Below are 15,385 nucleotides of genomic sequence, written 5' to 3'. Positions count from 1 at the left end.
CTGAAGTGTAAGTTCAAATTTGTATAAATTATAGTTGTACGAAGTTATTTATATACATGGAGTAGAAAAGTATATTATACAAATGCCTATTTTAGACATTTTAAGTCAGTATACACTGAAATATATTAGGGACTCTTTCTAGAATTTTTGAAAATCTTATTTTTTAAATTCACAGCATTGCTTTAAAAACAAAATCTAGGAGCTATAATAAAATATTATTTTAAAGAATTGTCTGAGATCCGTTTTTCTTTATTTCTTTTTTTTGGGTGGAGGAAGGAGTGAGGGAAAATTGAACCTTTTAAAAATATATATATTTTTGTATGAGAAAGCTTTTGAGTATAAGTCTGTCTTAACTGTGAGTGTTTTCTTTAAAATATTTTTCAATGGAGAGATGTAGAAAATTCTTCCTGCTTTAGGTTAATTGTGTTTAGGAATCTGGTGAGATGCCATTTTATTACTTAGTTTTTGTTTTATGTGAGGTTCAGATGCACAGTGATGTCTGTCTAGTTCTTTGAATGGCTTTCAGCTGCTAAGGCAGTAAGTGTGCTTGTGGTCTTGGTCCCAGAGAAGTGATTCCCTGGAAAGCGCTGGAAAATGAGGACATTTTAGAGTTAAATCCTGGCATCATTTTTATTTTATGATTTAAAAATATTCCTCCTTAGAAATGCTTCAGTTGATTTTAATTTGTTTGAGGGTTAAACTCTTTTTCCTCTAAAGTTAAAATTTAAGTTATACTTGTAAAAAAAGATCAGTTATATTTGTTTCTCAAAAGCTGTAGTTGTCAAAAGCACAAATTAATGGAGGTGACAAGTTAATGGAGCTACTTCAAAAATTTTGAGATAATATGATGCACTGGTTGGCTTTATGGATCTTAGCTAGTGAGAAGTGACTAAAAATTTACCAAAAGCAAGTTTATCATCAAAAGAAAATACATACCCCAAAGTAAAATCAGTAGGTCACAATTATTAATGTATACTAATGATTCTAGTATTTCTACAATATTTTACTGTCTAAAAGATCCAAATTGCAGCTCCTATTGCAGATGGTTCACCAATTTTTAGAGATGGTTAAAAATATTTGTTTGATTAATTCACACTAGACACAAACTCAGATAAAGCTTAATACATCTTTAATAAATCACTTTCTTCCTTTTAAGTATGTACTCACTTCTTTGATTTAATGATATGAATGAATTAATTTAAGTGATAGAAGCTAGAAAATATCACAGACCTTGTGGTTAATATTGATTATTGGTAGTGTAGATAGATAGAATGGAAAAATATATTTGAAGAGCTAGTGTTAGCCTAGACTATTTTGACATTGTGTTGGTCTATATTATATAATTGGCCTCAACTCATTTTCCTTTATAAAAAAATTAATACAAGATTTAAAATATTATGTAAATATACACAGAGAAAATATGTTAAATATAGGAAAAAACTAGTGTGGGGAGTTCAAATCATGTTTTTAAAAAATTTAGAGTACATTGTCTTAGTTGGCCAGAAATAAAAATATGTTTAACATGTTATTCCATCAGTGCTTCTTTATATTTCACAAAACTTCTACATACAAAATGATACTTAAGTTTAGTATGATTTTGCTCTCAAAAATTATAAAGACTAAGTTAGAATACAAACAGATTAAATGGTTATTTGTGTCTTTGGGGTCTAAAGTGTTTGCATTGAAATAGAATGCATTCAGGCACTTTCATAAAATGTGATGTTTTAGAATTTACTTGTGAAGTTATGTATACACATTTAAAATAGTATATTGAATATAGAATTCTTCACAGTTAATAAAGCATCCTTTTGTATATTTCCTTGTGTAGCAATAGTATTGGCTTATAATATTTTATCATTACCTATTATATGATTTGTCAAATACACACTGTGTGGTTCTCATTTGAAGATGGGCACTTTTCCAAAGACTGAAATATCAATATAAAATATTTTTGGTTGTAGTAAAAATGTGTTGCAGTAATTGAGCAAATATGGAAAAATATAAAGGCTTTTTAGGTCCTCTTTCTAAAAGTGTAGGTGCTGCTTATCTAGATAGAGCTCTTTCTCTTGATACTGTAGATAGGGAAGAGTTGCTACACTGGTGAAAGCCACAATAAAGAATGTTTTATTTACTGCAAACATTAAACAAAAAGGCTATTTTTTCCTTGTGGTGTAAACTGCAAGTTTTTCTTTCTGCTTCTTTAGAACTTGAATGACAGTTGAAACTTCTCCATATTTTTATGACTTACTGATGGTAAAGACATTGTTTTTGGCAATATTAAGAAAAACAGTTTTTAAGTATAAATCACTTTTCAAATTGTGTTATAATATGATTTTGGAAGAGTGGAATGTCTTAAAGACAGATTTGGGAAAATCATGTTTTGGCCCCCAGATAGATTGATTACCAAATATTTAGTCTTTATTGGGTAGGCTTAGTCTACCTTCAGTGTAAATTTTGAAAACTGGATGGGTGGTGTGCCATCCATGTGGAATTCTGTCTTGAGGGAAATCTGAGTGACATGTTTGTGTTATACTCCATTCAACAATACATTGAAGTTCAACCTTAGCCTGAGGGAGGATCTCTTGGTCAGTGTAAACTGAATTAGTAAAGACTCTGCTCCTCATGGGTGTGAACCACATAAATTAACCTGTCATTTTGCCTAAATTAATATAGCTGAAAGGACACTCCCATCTAAATGGTTTTCTGGTGTTTTGGCATTCATTGTTTTAAAACAGCAAATGGTTCCTTCTGGCTAATGTTATAGGATTCATGTATTGTTAGAGTTTAAGGACACACTGAAATAGAACAGGATTAGCATTCATGATCCTTTTAAGTTTTTTTGAGCATTTTGATAATAGCTTATATTGATTTTGTTGGGGTGACATTGGGTAATAAAATGATATAGCTTTCAGGTATACACTTCTACAATACATCATCTATATATTGTATTGTATGTTTACTACCCCAAGTCAAGTCTCCTACTACCACAAGCAGTAAGTTTTGATAATAATGGTGTGGCAATAGGGAGTAAGACAGAAGGTAAGAACTACCCAGCTCAATATAACAAGGAATTGTAGCAAGACAGACACCAGGAGATGTTTTTTTTTTTTTTTTTTAGAATTTTACCCTTCTCAAGTTAAAGGACAATGAGTATAGAATGAGTTAGTGAATTAGAGTGAGTTAGTGAATTAGACTTTTTCTTTTCTGGCCAATGCACTTGAATTCAGGGCATTCTTATTTACAGTAATTTTGTTAGTAAATATTGACAGCACAGTATTTTGTAGCAATTGTTTTCTATCATTTCATCATTAAAATTTAGCATCTAGATTTCTTGAGAAAAGATTATGCATACCATATAAATATTCCTTGTTTGTGGGTGATTCAAAGGATAGACCAAATGAAAATATGAATTTGTGGTTTTTTCTCAATCCCTTTAACTTTTTCACCCTACCAAATTCAATAAAAATATGCATTTGCCAAATTTGACACATTTTGTATCCCCTAAGATTGCCATTTTTATAATTTAGTGAATGAAACAAAACCCCATGGTTTTAAATCGATCATCTCAAATTAGAAAATAATATATTTAGTTACTTTCACAATTATCATACATAAACTTTTCTGTATGCCTAATTTGTTTTCACTATACATAGTTAACAAAATTATGTGAAGCAGTAACATAAAGAACACCTAAGAGCAATTTAGTGTTAGTCTGTAACTTTGGCATGTCCTCTGGGATGTCAGTAGTCTGAGCTTGCAAAAGGGCTAGGCTAACACTTATTAATGGAAAACCATAGAGATAAAAATGACCTTAGAGGCCATTTAGAGATTCCAATTCCCCTTTTAAAGCAAGATTCCTTCCTGTGACACCTCTGAAAGATGGCGATAAATCCCCTCCTTGATGACTGGCAGTGACAAAGAGCTTACTAACTTACCAAAGCAGCACCACTCATTGCTGGACAGCTGTTCCTTGTATTGAACAAAATCAATTGTTCATATCTTTTATTTCCTCTTCCTAGTGTGGCTTTATCAAGCTATATAGAAAAAAACATCTATTTTCCCCATTACATACGAGTCTGGAAATCTCCTCTTTATTATTTATGTGACATGTTTTCTGGATCCTTCTTTCTGCTGGTTGTCCTCACCTGGATATTTTTTAATGCTAATCTTTACATGAGATACTACATCTGAATGCAATGTTCCCTATGTGTTCTGACTAGAAGAAGCCACCTCTGTCCTGTTACACAGATATTCTACTTGTCTGTCAGAGCCTGGGACTGTATTATTTTTTAATCAGAGGATTCACAGAGGAACCATGATGAATTTAGAATTTACAAAGTTCCTTTTCAGAGGCTTACAATTGGATTACTTGCTCCTCCTAATCAGTGTTAATTCTTTTAGCTACATCAGATCTTTCAGTCTGAGAAGTGGCATGTGGATATCAACCTAAAATTTTGTTTTAAAACCAATTGTGCATGTTTTTAAAAAGATGGCCTAACCTCTTAATCTAGCTGCACACAGGAAACTTGCAAGATACTCTGGCTGGTGTGGCTCAGTGGATTGAGCCCTGGCCTGCAAACCAAAGGGTTGTAGGTTCAATTGCCAGTCAGGGCACATTCCTGGGTTTTGGGCCAGGTCCCCCAGTAGGGGACTCATGAGAGGCAACCACACATTGTTTCTCTCCCTGTCTTTCTTCCTCCCTTCCCTGCTGTCTAAAAATAAATAAATAAAATTTCTTTGAAAAACAAAACTTGTGAGACAGAAAGCTAGTATTGTTGATATCTTCAGAAATTTCCATGAATATTACCTGTTAATTATTGATCTAGATTTATTTATTTTTATTCTTAAAGTGCCATTTTCAAGTAACCCTCAAAAACAGTTCCCCCAGAGGGAAGAGAGACAGAAATGCAAATGTTATACCATCACGGGAAGTCTGGAGTTACTAAGAATTCTAAGGATTCTGCACAGTCTCCTCAAAATTTAGAATATTTAGATGAGACCTAAGTATGGCTGACTTAGGAGGAGGGAAAAGAGCATCATGCTAAATGAAATAAGCCAGGTAGTGAAAGACAGATACCATATGATCTCACCTATACAAACAAACAAGCAAGCAAAATATAACCAGAAACACTGAAATAAAGAACAAACTGACAGTAACCATAGGAGAAGTGGGGAGGGGATAAAAGGGGGAAAAGATGGAAGAGTCGTCAAGGAACATGTATAAAGGACCCATAGACAAAGCCAAAGAGGGGTAGGGTTAAGGGTGGGAGGTGGGGGTGGCTGGGTTGTGGGGGAGTAGTGGGTAGAAAATGGAGACAACTGTACTAGAACAACAATAAAAAAGAAGGAAAAAAAGAAATAAGAGATAAGCAAGTATTTGTGTTAATGACTCTATTACTTGTGGTTAAAGAGTCATGAATTATAAGCATTGTGCATGACACTAAACTGACATGGCAGCCACACTGTATTGCTTTATTTTCTCAAGACTGTGATAAAGAGATGGTGTGAAGGTAAGATTCTTGGGGAATTGGTACATAAAGAGTTTACTTAGTAATCCACTTTTGAAAATGCTTAGTTCTTTTTCATTCACCTTATATAATGAATTTATAATATTCAGAAGTTACTCACTTTCAAATACCATATGATCTCACCTACTAGTGGAACCAAATTGACAAAACAAACAAGCAAGCAAAATATAACCAGAGACATTGAAATAAGTCCAGAACTAACCCCAAATCTCTACAGTCAATTAATATTTGACAAAGGGGGCAGTAACATAAAATGGAGTAAAGATAGCCTCTTCAACAAATGGTGTTGGGAGAACTGGACAGCTAGGTGCAAAAAAATGAAACTTGAGCACCAACTTACACCATACACCAAAATAAATTCAAGGTGGATAAAAGACTTAAATATAAGCTGTGAAACCATTAAAGTCCTAGAGGAGAGCATTGGCAGGAAAATCTCAGATATTCCACGCAGCAATATTTTTACTGATACCTCCCCTAGAGCAAGGGACATAAAGGAAAGAATAAACAAATGGGATCTCATCAAAATTAAAAGCTTCTGCATGGCTAAGGAAAACAGTATCAAGAGAAAACGAGAAGCAGTAGTTTGGGAAAACATATTTGCCAATGATACCTCAGACAAAGGTTTAATCTCCAAAATATACAAAGAACTCACTTGACTCCACTCTAAGAAGACAAGCAACCAAGTTAAAAAGTGGGCAAAGGACTTGAACAGACACTTCTCCAAGGAGGACATACAGAGGGTCCAGAGACACATGAAAAGGTGCTCGATATCACTAGCTAAAAGAGAGATGCAAATTAAAACCACAATGAGATACCACTTTACACCAGTCAGAATGGCCATCAGAAGAAGAATCGAAAAAAAAGAATATCATGAAAAGAAACTCTATTAATACAGCTTTTTTATGCTCCAAGTACTATAAAATAAGCACAGATGAATTGTGTACATAGAATTTGCAAGTATACAAAAACACATAAAATGCAGATATGAGTTCAAACTAAGATACTAGTCATTTAAAAACTTTATTATTTACTTGCCTTCTTTAAATTCAAGCTGTTTTGTGAGATGCTCTGCATAGTCCAAGTCTCCTTTTAAAAGCTGCTAAGCATTGGTGCCACCTTCTGAATAAAATTCTGGAATTTGTTTTCTTAATAAGGTTTTATGTAACTAGCAGAAGCATTCCAAACTATTATTATTTTAAAAATATATTTTATTGATTATGCTATTAGAGTTGTCCCAATTCTTTCTCCCCCTTTTTATTCCCTCAGCCCTGCACCCCATTCCACCTGCATTCCCCCTCTTAGTTCATGTCCATGGGTTGTACATATACGTTCTTTGGCTTCTACATTTCCTATACTATTCTTAACCTCCTCTGTCAATTTTGTGCCTCCCCATTTTGCTTCTTAATCCCTGAACCTTTACCCCAATTCTCCCCTTCCTTTTCCCCACTGATAACCCTGCATGTGATAATCCATTTCTGTAATTCTGTTCCTGTTCTAGTTGTTTGCTTAGTTTATTTTAGTCTTTTAGGTTCAGTTGTTGATAGTCGTGTTTGTTGTCATTTTACTTTTCATAGTTTTTCATCTTCTTTTTTCTTAGATAAGTCCCTTTAACATTTCATATAATAAGGGCTTGGTGATGATGAACTCCTTGAACTTGGCCTTACCTGAGAAGCACTTTATCCACCCTTCCATTCTAAATGAAAGCTTTGCTGGATAGAGCAATCTTGAATGTAGGTCCTTGCCTTTCATGACTTGGAATACTTCTTTCCAGCCCCTTCTTGCTGGTAAGGTTTCTTTGGAGAAATCAGCTGATAGTCTTATGGGAACTCCTTTGTAGGTAACTGTCTCCTTTTATTTTGCTGCTTTTAAGATTCTCCCCTCATCTTTAATCTTTGGTAATGTAATTATGATGTGCCTGGGTGCGTGCTTCCTTGGGTCCCACTTCTTTGGGATACTCCTAATATCCTGGTCTTGCACGTTTACTTCTTTTGCCTGATTGGGGAAGTTTTCCTTCATTATTTTTTTAAAAATAGTTTTCTGTTTCTTGCTCTTCCTCTTCTCCTCCTGCCACCCCTATAATTTGGATGTTGGAACATTTAAATGATTCCTGGACATTCCTCAGCCTCTCCTCATTTTTTGAATTCTTGTTTCTTCATTCTGTTCTGGTTGAAGGTTTAATGCTTCCTTTTGTTCCAAATCATTGATTTGAGTCTCAGTTCTCTCCTTCACTGTTGGTTCCCTGTACATTTTCTTTTATTTCATTTTGCATAGCCTTCATTTCTTCCTTTGTTTCATGACTGAACTCAACCATTTCTGTGAGTATCTTGATTACCAATATTTTAACTGTGCATCTCATAGGTTGTCTGTCTCCTCTTCACTTAGTTCTTTTTCTTGAGTTTTGATCTGTTCTTTCATTTGAGCCATATTTCTTTGTCTTGGCCTATCTGTTATGTTGTAAGGTGCAGAGCTTTAGGTGTTCACCAGGGTGGGGAAATGCACTTTGCTGCATTGTGGTGCTGTCTGTGGATGATATGTCAGAGAGGGAACAATGCCTCTTGCTCAGATTTTGTCCTGCTGTCCATCACTTCCCACAAGCAGATTATGCCCTTTCAGGTGCTGATTCCTGGGTGGTTGGGCTTGTGTATGTTCTAGGACCTTGTGAGTATCTTCATTGGACTCTTCTCTGAGGTTGGGAATTTGTCTCAGTACTGCAACCCCCACTGGTATTTACAGCCAGGGGTTTTTAGCCTTTAGTTTCCTGTGTTGGAACCCTGGGTTTCATGTTCTGTCTTGCTCCCTAGTTATTCCTCCTGGCTTACACACATACAAACGTGAGAAATCCTGAACGCCAGTCACTGTGTTGTCTGTCAGGTCTCCCACCTTGCCACATGTCCTTTCTGCCCCAAATTCCTGTCTCTGCCCCTCCTACCTGTCCAGTGAAATGTTTTTTCTTTAATTCCTTGGTTTTCAAACTTCCATACAGTTTAATTTTCTGACAGTTATGGTTGTTTTTATTTTTAAATTGGTTGTTATCCTTCTTTTGGTTATTTGAGGAAGCAAAGCGTTTCTACCTGTGCCTCTCCTTTGGCTGGCTGCTGTCCAAATTGGTTAATGTTGATTGCCTTTTATTATATTGATGAATTGAAGAAAAAATTTTAAAACTCTGCATTTCTTTCCACATTCTCAAAACATTTTTAGTTTATGCAGAGGACTGTTTGTAATAACATGTAAAGGCTACAAGGAAATAGTAGTTATCAACTAGCAGACCCTCACATGTCTCTAAAAAGTTATATAGATAATAGAAGTTGTTGAGAGAGAACCTTTTAAAAATCTTCAAAACATTATAGAATCAGTGACTAATGATTATGTGGTTGTTTGCCTGCTAATTCCTTTCCAAGGGGAAAGTACTGAAAAGCTGACATTAGCTAACATCTATTGAGTGAAGTAAGAACAGTAAAATAACAGATTAGGATTGTCTATGCCACTCAGTTATTGATCATAAAACTGGGTTGTCCACCAAGTTACTATGTCCTGAGAAGTGACATTTGTAAACTTGGAGGTTAGTGGAGGAATGTTCCAAACTCAGAACCAGTTATTTAACTCTCTAGACACTGTCTGCTTCCTATTATTAAAGGTACAAGGGCTTGTTTGAGTTTTTGATTTTAAAGAATTGGATAATTGTATCTTAGAGCAGTAAAATTTTGAGAATGAATTATGAAAATTATAGATTGGAGTGGCAAGTTTAGTTGAGTGTGTGCAACTTGGCTAAACTAGTGCTTAGGTCATCCCTTCCCCTTCCCCTCTTTTTTTCTTCTTCTCTCCTACATTAAAGTTGCTCACTGCAGGTGTTCCTAAAAATTATAAATGACCTTTGCTCTTCATTTATAACTTGCCCTGTAACATCTATTCTCAGTTTTTGATTTTATGGTTTCAAAACTACAGTGCTTTTCACTGGTCCATTGAGAGAAACCATGACATCTCAAAAAGAGCATAATTGTTGTACCCAGATACCATATCCAAGAGCTGGAAGGAACCTTAGAAATCACTCATTGTCATACCATTGTACCTTGAAAAGGAATGTGATATTTATGTCAGATGACTTTTCTTCCATCTGCGTATGTTTGTATTTGATGAATTAACCCATTCCTTTTTATTACTTTATCCCAATCCATCAACTGTATCGCAAATTGGTGTTTAAGAACAACTTACTAAAAAAAAAACACCCTCAAGTAGATTTATCTTTATATCTGTGATGACATCACAAATTTTCTCTTGTTCTACAGAGGATCATGTTCTTAGTTTAGTGAGCTTGGTCTAACTTCTTTTTGGGTAAACTCCAAATATTTGAAATAAAATTTTGAAAAGTATATGGATATTCTTGGTTGTGAATAGATCATTCAATCCCTTAGCATCACCAAAGTGAAATGATTTTATTCATTATGAGTATGTTAATATAAAGGTTATGTGTATGTAATCATTTCTGAATGATTCACAGCTAAACAAAAGTTTATGGAACTACAACCAAAATTTTGATCTTAAGTAGACTGTAGACCTGGCTCATAGAATATTTTTCATAGGCAGTTTGCTGAAATACATAGGTAGATGCAATTAGAAATTACCTTTTTACCCCCAAATGATAAGATGCACCATTGTATCATTATAAATTTTGGCTCTTTAAAATTTTTAAATTTCTTTTATTGTTGTTCAAGTACAGTTGTCTCCATTTATCCCCACAACTCCCCCCACCTCAGCCATCCCCACTTCCCACCTTCAATCCTACCCCTCTTTGGCTTTGTCCATGTGTCCTTTAAACATGTTTCTTGACAAACCTTCCCCCTTTTCCCTCCATAATCCCCTTCCCTCCCCCCTCTGATTACTGTCAGTTTATTCTTTATTTCAATGTCTCTGGTTATATTTTGCTTGCTTGTTTGTTTTGTTTATTAGGTTCCACTTATAGGTGAGATCATGTGGTATTTGTCTTTCACCACCTGGCTTATTTCACTTACCATAATGCTCTCCAGATTCATCCAAGCTGTTGCAAAGGGTAGGAGTTCCTTCTTTCCTTTGCATAGTGTTCCATCCTGTAAATGTACCAGTTCTTTAATCCACTCATTTACTGATGGGTACTTAGGTTGCTTCCAACACTTAGCTACTGTAAGTTGTGCTGCTATAAACATTGGAGTGTATGGGTTCTTTTGAATTAGTGTTTCAGGACTCTTAGGATATAGCCCCAGCAGCAGAATTTCTGGGTCAAAAGGCAGTTTCATTGTTAGTTTTCTGAGGAAATTCCATACTGTTTTCCTCAGTGGCTGCAGCAGTCTGCATTCCCACCAACAGTGCACTAGGTTTCCCTTTTCTGCACTACCTCGCCAGTACTTGTTTTTTGATTTGGTTATGATGACCATTCTGACTAGTGTGAAGTGGTATCTCACTGTGATTTTAATTTGCAACTCTCTGATGGCTAGTGATACTGATCATCTTTTTATGTCCCTGGGCCCTTATATCAGGCAAGATAGACTTCAAAACAAAGACCATAAAAAGAGACACAGAAGGACACTTAATATTCAAGGGACATATTTAAGAGTGTTGAATTTTTTCAGTTGATATATACAGTAATCTAATATGTTACAGTCTTGTTAGAGAGTATATGATGGCTATCTTTGCTATGAAAAAAACTAATTCAAAATCCTGATTCTGTTTCTTGCTTACTGATAAATACCACAATGCCATTATAAACTGAAATAATTTTTAGTGGAAACAATTTACCAGTGACCAGAGTACTTTAGTCATGGTTCATCAAATTTAAATTGTGTAAAGAACCTAAGATTATAATCTGCCTCAAGACAGTAAATACTCTTAAAGAGTTTTTTTTGACTGCTCTGGCTGGTGTGGCTCAGTGGATTGAGTGTGGTCTGCAAACCAAAGGGATACTGGTTTGATTCTCAGTCAGAGCACATGCCTGGGTTTGGGGTCAGATTCCCAAAAGGGGCACCAGAGAGGAAACCACACATTGATGTTTCTCTCCTTCTCTTTCTTCCTCCCTTCCCCTGTCTATAAAAATAAAGAAATAAAATCTTAAAAAATGTTATTTGACTTATTTTCACATGTCCTTTACCATAATGGAGACAACTAATTAAATTTATTTATTTCAGTATTTAACAAAAATTATATTTCTTTTCCCATATATATTCCAGGACAATTCTTGCAAATATTCTTTTTTTAATTTTAATTCTAATTTAATTCTTTTTTATTTTTTATTTTTTTAATTTAATTCTTGTTCAAGTACAGTTTTCTATCTTATATTCCCAGCCCTGCCCCCTCCAGTGCTCCCCACCTCCCTCCCATTTCGGCCCTCCACCTTAGTCATTGTCCATGTGTCCTTTATACTTGTTCATGTGAGTCCATCCCCTTTTCTCCTATGATTCTCTCCCGTCTCCCCTCTGGACCCTGACAGCCTGTTCCTTATTTGAGTGTCTTTGGTCATATTTTGCATGCTTGTTTGTTTTGTTGTTTAGATTCCTGTTAAAGGTGATATCATATGGTATTTGTCTTTCACTGCCTGGCTTATTTTGCTCAGCATAATGCTTTTCAGTTCCATCCATGATGTTGCAAAGGGTAGGAGCTCCTTCTTCCTTTCTGCAGCATTGAATTCCATTGTGTAAATGTACCATACCTTTTTGATCCAGTCATTGACCGATGGGCATCTAGGTTTCTTCCAACTCTTCGTAAATTGTCCTACTATAAACATCGGGGTGCATAGGTTCTTTTGGATTGGTGTTTCAGGGTTCTTAGCATATACTCCTAATAGTGGAATTGCTGGGTCAAAAGGCACGTTCATTTTTAGTTTTCTTAGACAATTCCATATTGTTTTCCATAGTGGTTGTACCAGTCTGCAATCCCACCAACAGTGAACTAGAGTCCCCTTTTCCCCACAACCTCTCCAGCACTTGTTGTTTGTTGCTTTGTTTATCATAGCCATTCTGACTGGTGTTAAGTGGTATCTCATTGTGGTTTTAATTTGCATCTCTCTGATAGCTAGCGATATTGAGCATCTTTTCATGTGTCTCTGGACCCTCTGTATGTCCTCCTTGGAGAAGTGTCTGTTCAAGTCCTTTGCCCATTTTTTAATTGGGTTGCTCCTCTTCTTTGAGTGGAGTCTAGTGAGTTCTTTGTATATTTTGGAGATTAAACCTTTGTATGAGGTAAATTTATGTTTTAAAGCAAATATGTTTGCACTTAAATGATAATGTTTTTGTATGTATGATTTGATAAAAAGAATTACTAAGAATAAAAGAAATCTGACCTAAGGTTTAAGAGAAATAAATTTAAAATTAGTAATGAAAAAATAATCCAAGTTTACTTATCTTCTGATTTTTTTTGTACTTGAAAGGGCTTCAACCTAATTGCAAAGGTGTAGCATATATTTGATTTAGATTACATAAATATTCCTTGTCAAAATATTTAAACAAAATGGCTTTTACATATTACTAGAACATTACTAGAACATTTTTTACACATTAGAGATAAAGAACCTAATAGAAAAAGTCATATCTATCAATAAGTATGAAAATGACATATTCTGAAGCAAAAGAATTGGTAGTTTTATTCTCTGATCATTAACTATATACTTATTTTGAATTATTGGCTGGAATGTGTGTTTAGTTAAGTATGGCTAGTCCAAGAAGATTGAATTTGAGTGTGGCATTTGGCTTTTGTTCAGCAAGGTGAGGAGTCATTGAATCCTTTCAGCAAGGAAGTGACCTTCAGAGCTATAAATACAATCACAGTAGGTGAAGAATATATAACAAAAATGTAATTTATATTAATGACCAAATCCAAACGAGGAGTAATAGATACCAGAAGTTGTAAGGGCAGTGAGAGTGGAGAGACAGTGAAAGATAGCACAATAGAGAGATAGTCAGTAGTACTTTGACAGTAGACTTGGCATGGAACATGGGAGAGAAGCAAGAGTCAGAGATGACTGAAGTATTTTGATGATTATAATTTTCTTTTGGAATCTAAAATATCCTATTTATGGCTCTCTTGAATGCATGACATCTAGACACATTTCAGATGTCTGCACTTTATTCTGACTGACCAAGCTGCCAGAAATGATCAAGAACTATGTCATCAAATTCATTTTCATTGAGAGTACCTTTAAATAAACCAATTTCCTCATTAAATCATGACCTATGAAAAGATTGGATTTTGGACATTTGGAAGTGACTTTTTGCTTCAAGAAATATCTGTAGTAGGTGGGGTGAGGGTAGTACCATTTACAGTAGCATTTTCCAACTGCTCGGCAAAATTATTTTTCTTTTTATTGAATTTATTGGGGTGGCAAGCTTTTAAAATTTTGACTCTTTGCTATCCTCACTTATAATGATACTTCCTTGTCTCCTCGCACTCTGACAGTCAGAAATTATTAATTGTTTTTTAAGGACTATGTGGAAGGAAGGAAGGGAATGATTCTTTCTTGCTTAATATCCCTTTGTCCTCTTTATCTCAAACAGATCAAGTCAGTACTTCATTACAACTTCACAATTTATAGCTTCTGAGAAAAACACACACAGTCTGAAAATGCCTCAATTATCTTCTATTTAAAATTTCTGTTTAAGTGACTGAGAACTATGAATGTTTGATTCCTACTCTGTCATATTGTTTGAATGATATGGTCTGCCTCTATCCTTTTTGAATTCCACCCAAGTATATATACATACATACTCTTTAAGCCAGAGGACTTAATGTTCCTAAAAAGAAATACTTTACTCCCAAAGTGGCAAATTCTCCAGTGAATTATGATTTGCATCTACCCTCTCAAAAAACCCAGTCTACTTTTCAGGAAATAATTAGCAATTTTATTAAGATAATTTAATATTTCAGATAAATAAATATAGTCACAGTATGTAAAAACCTTGTCCAAAGGACTCTTTCCTTAGTGTTACTGCACAATGAACAAGGACTCATAAAATTATTTTTGTAGAGCAATTTTTATTACATTAGCAGAGCTCTCTGTAGCTAGATCATGGAATTGTGTTGTGATATGGAACTGGACATTATGATGATCTTAGTTAAAATAGTTTTCTAGGAGTGTAATAAAATGATAGATCTTGATGGCATTTGAGAAGAAAAATCAGAAGCCATTTCTGAGGTTAGAGACTGCATTTCTACTGTTAGAATATGCTACTTGAATATATAGATAGGTGAGTGGACTATAAGTGACAATAAAGATTTTTTCCATTTTTAACAACTTGAAAACTTAAGACCAGAAATGGTTATGTTTCCTTATAGTAAGCATAGTACAAGAAGGATAACTTAAAGTCTTATAACAAAGTTTCATGAAGAAAACATTAATGGCAAAGCAGATAGTTATGTACAAAATGGAAAATAATTTTAATATGAAAATTTTTGCCTAAGTTACACTCTTTGCTTCTCTAAGTTATGAGATTAGCTTGAGAGAAGTATCTTAAATGTGATTGCCAGACTCATTGGGTTAAGAATCTGTCTTGTGAATTTTATTTTTGTATTACTTTCCCCTGGCTTAAAAATACTGGTCATCATTAAAATATTGATTTGATTATATCATATTAAACATTTTATTAAAACATGGGTGATTTGATACTGAAATTTTTACCACATTCATTGAAATACTTAGAGGTTCCTCTAGATCATTGCAAAATCAGTTGAGATTTGTTATATTTATTAGAGGCTTTGAAGGCATCGTATCAGTGGGATTCTTAGAACTGCTAGTTATACTTCTTAAAATATGGAATGCAATTGAGTATTAGTTTGTAGTGTTTGAAAGTCTTACTCTTTTTTAAATAAATCCTTTTAAAAGAATAATAAACATTCCCCTA

General features: G+C 34.5%; 1 protein-coding gene across 5 annotated transcripts in view; it reads left to right on the top strand.

Annotated features, from left to right (window-relative positions):
- Nucleotides 1-15,385, top strand: part of KLHL13 (kelch like family member 13) — a 246,011-nt gene that overhangs the window by 165,866 nt on the left and 64,760 nt on the right. The window lies entirely within an intron of this gene.

The sequence above is a fragment of the Sturnira hondurensis genome, unplaced genomic scaffold (genome assembly GCF_014824575.4).
Source record: "Sturnira hondurensis isolate 20B ecotype Veracruz unplaced genomic scaffold, ASM1482457v3 Scaffold0006566, whole genome shotgun sequence".
Lineage (NCBI taxonomy): Eukaryota > Metazoa > Chordata > Mammalia > Chiroptera > Phyllostomidae > Sturnira > Sturnira hondurensis.
The sequence above is the reverse complement of the archived record's forward strand: the minus strand, read 5'-3'. Positions and strand labels throughout refer to the sequence as shown.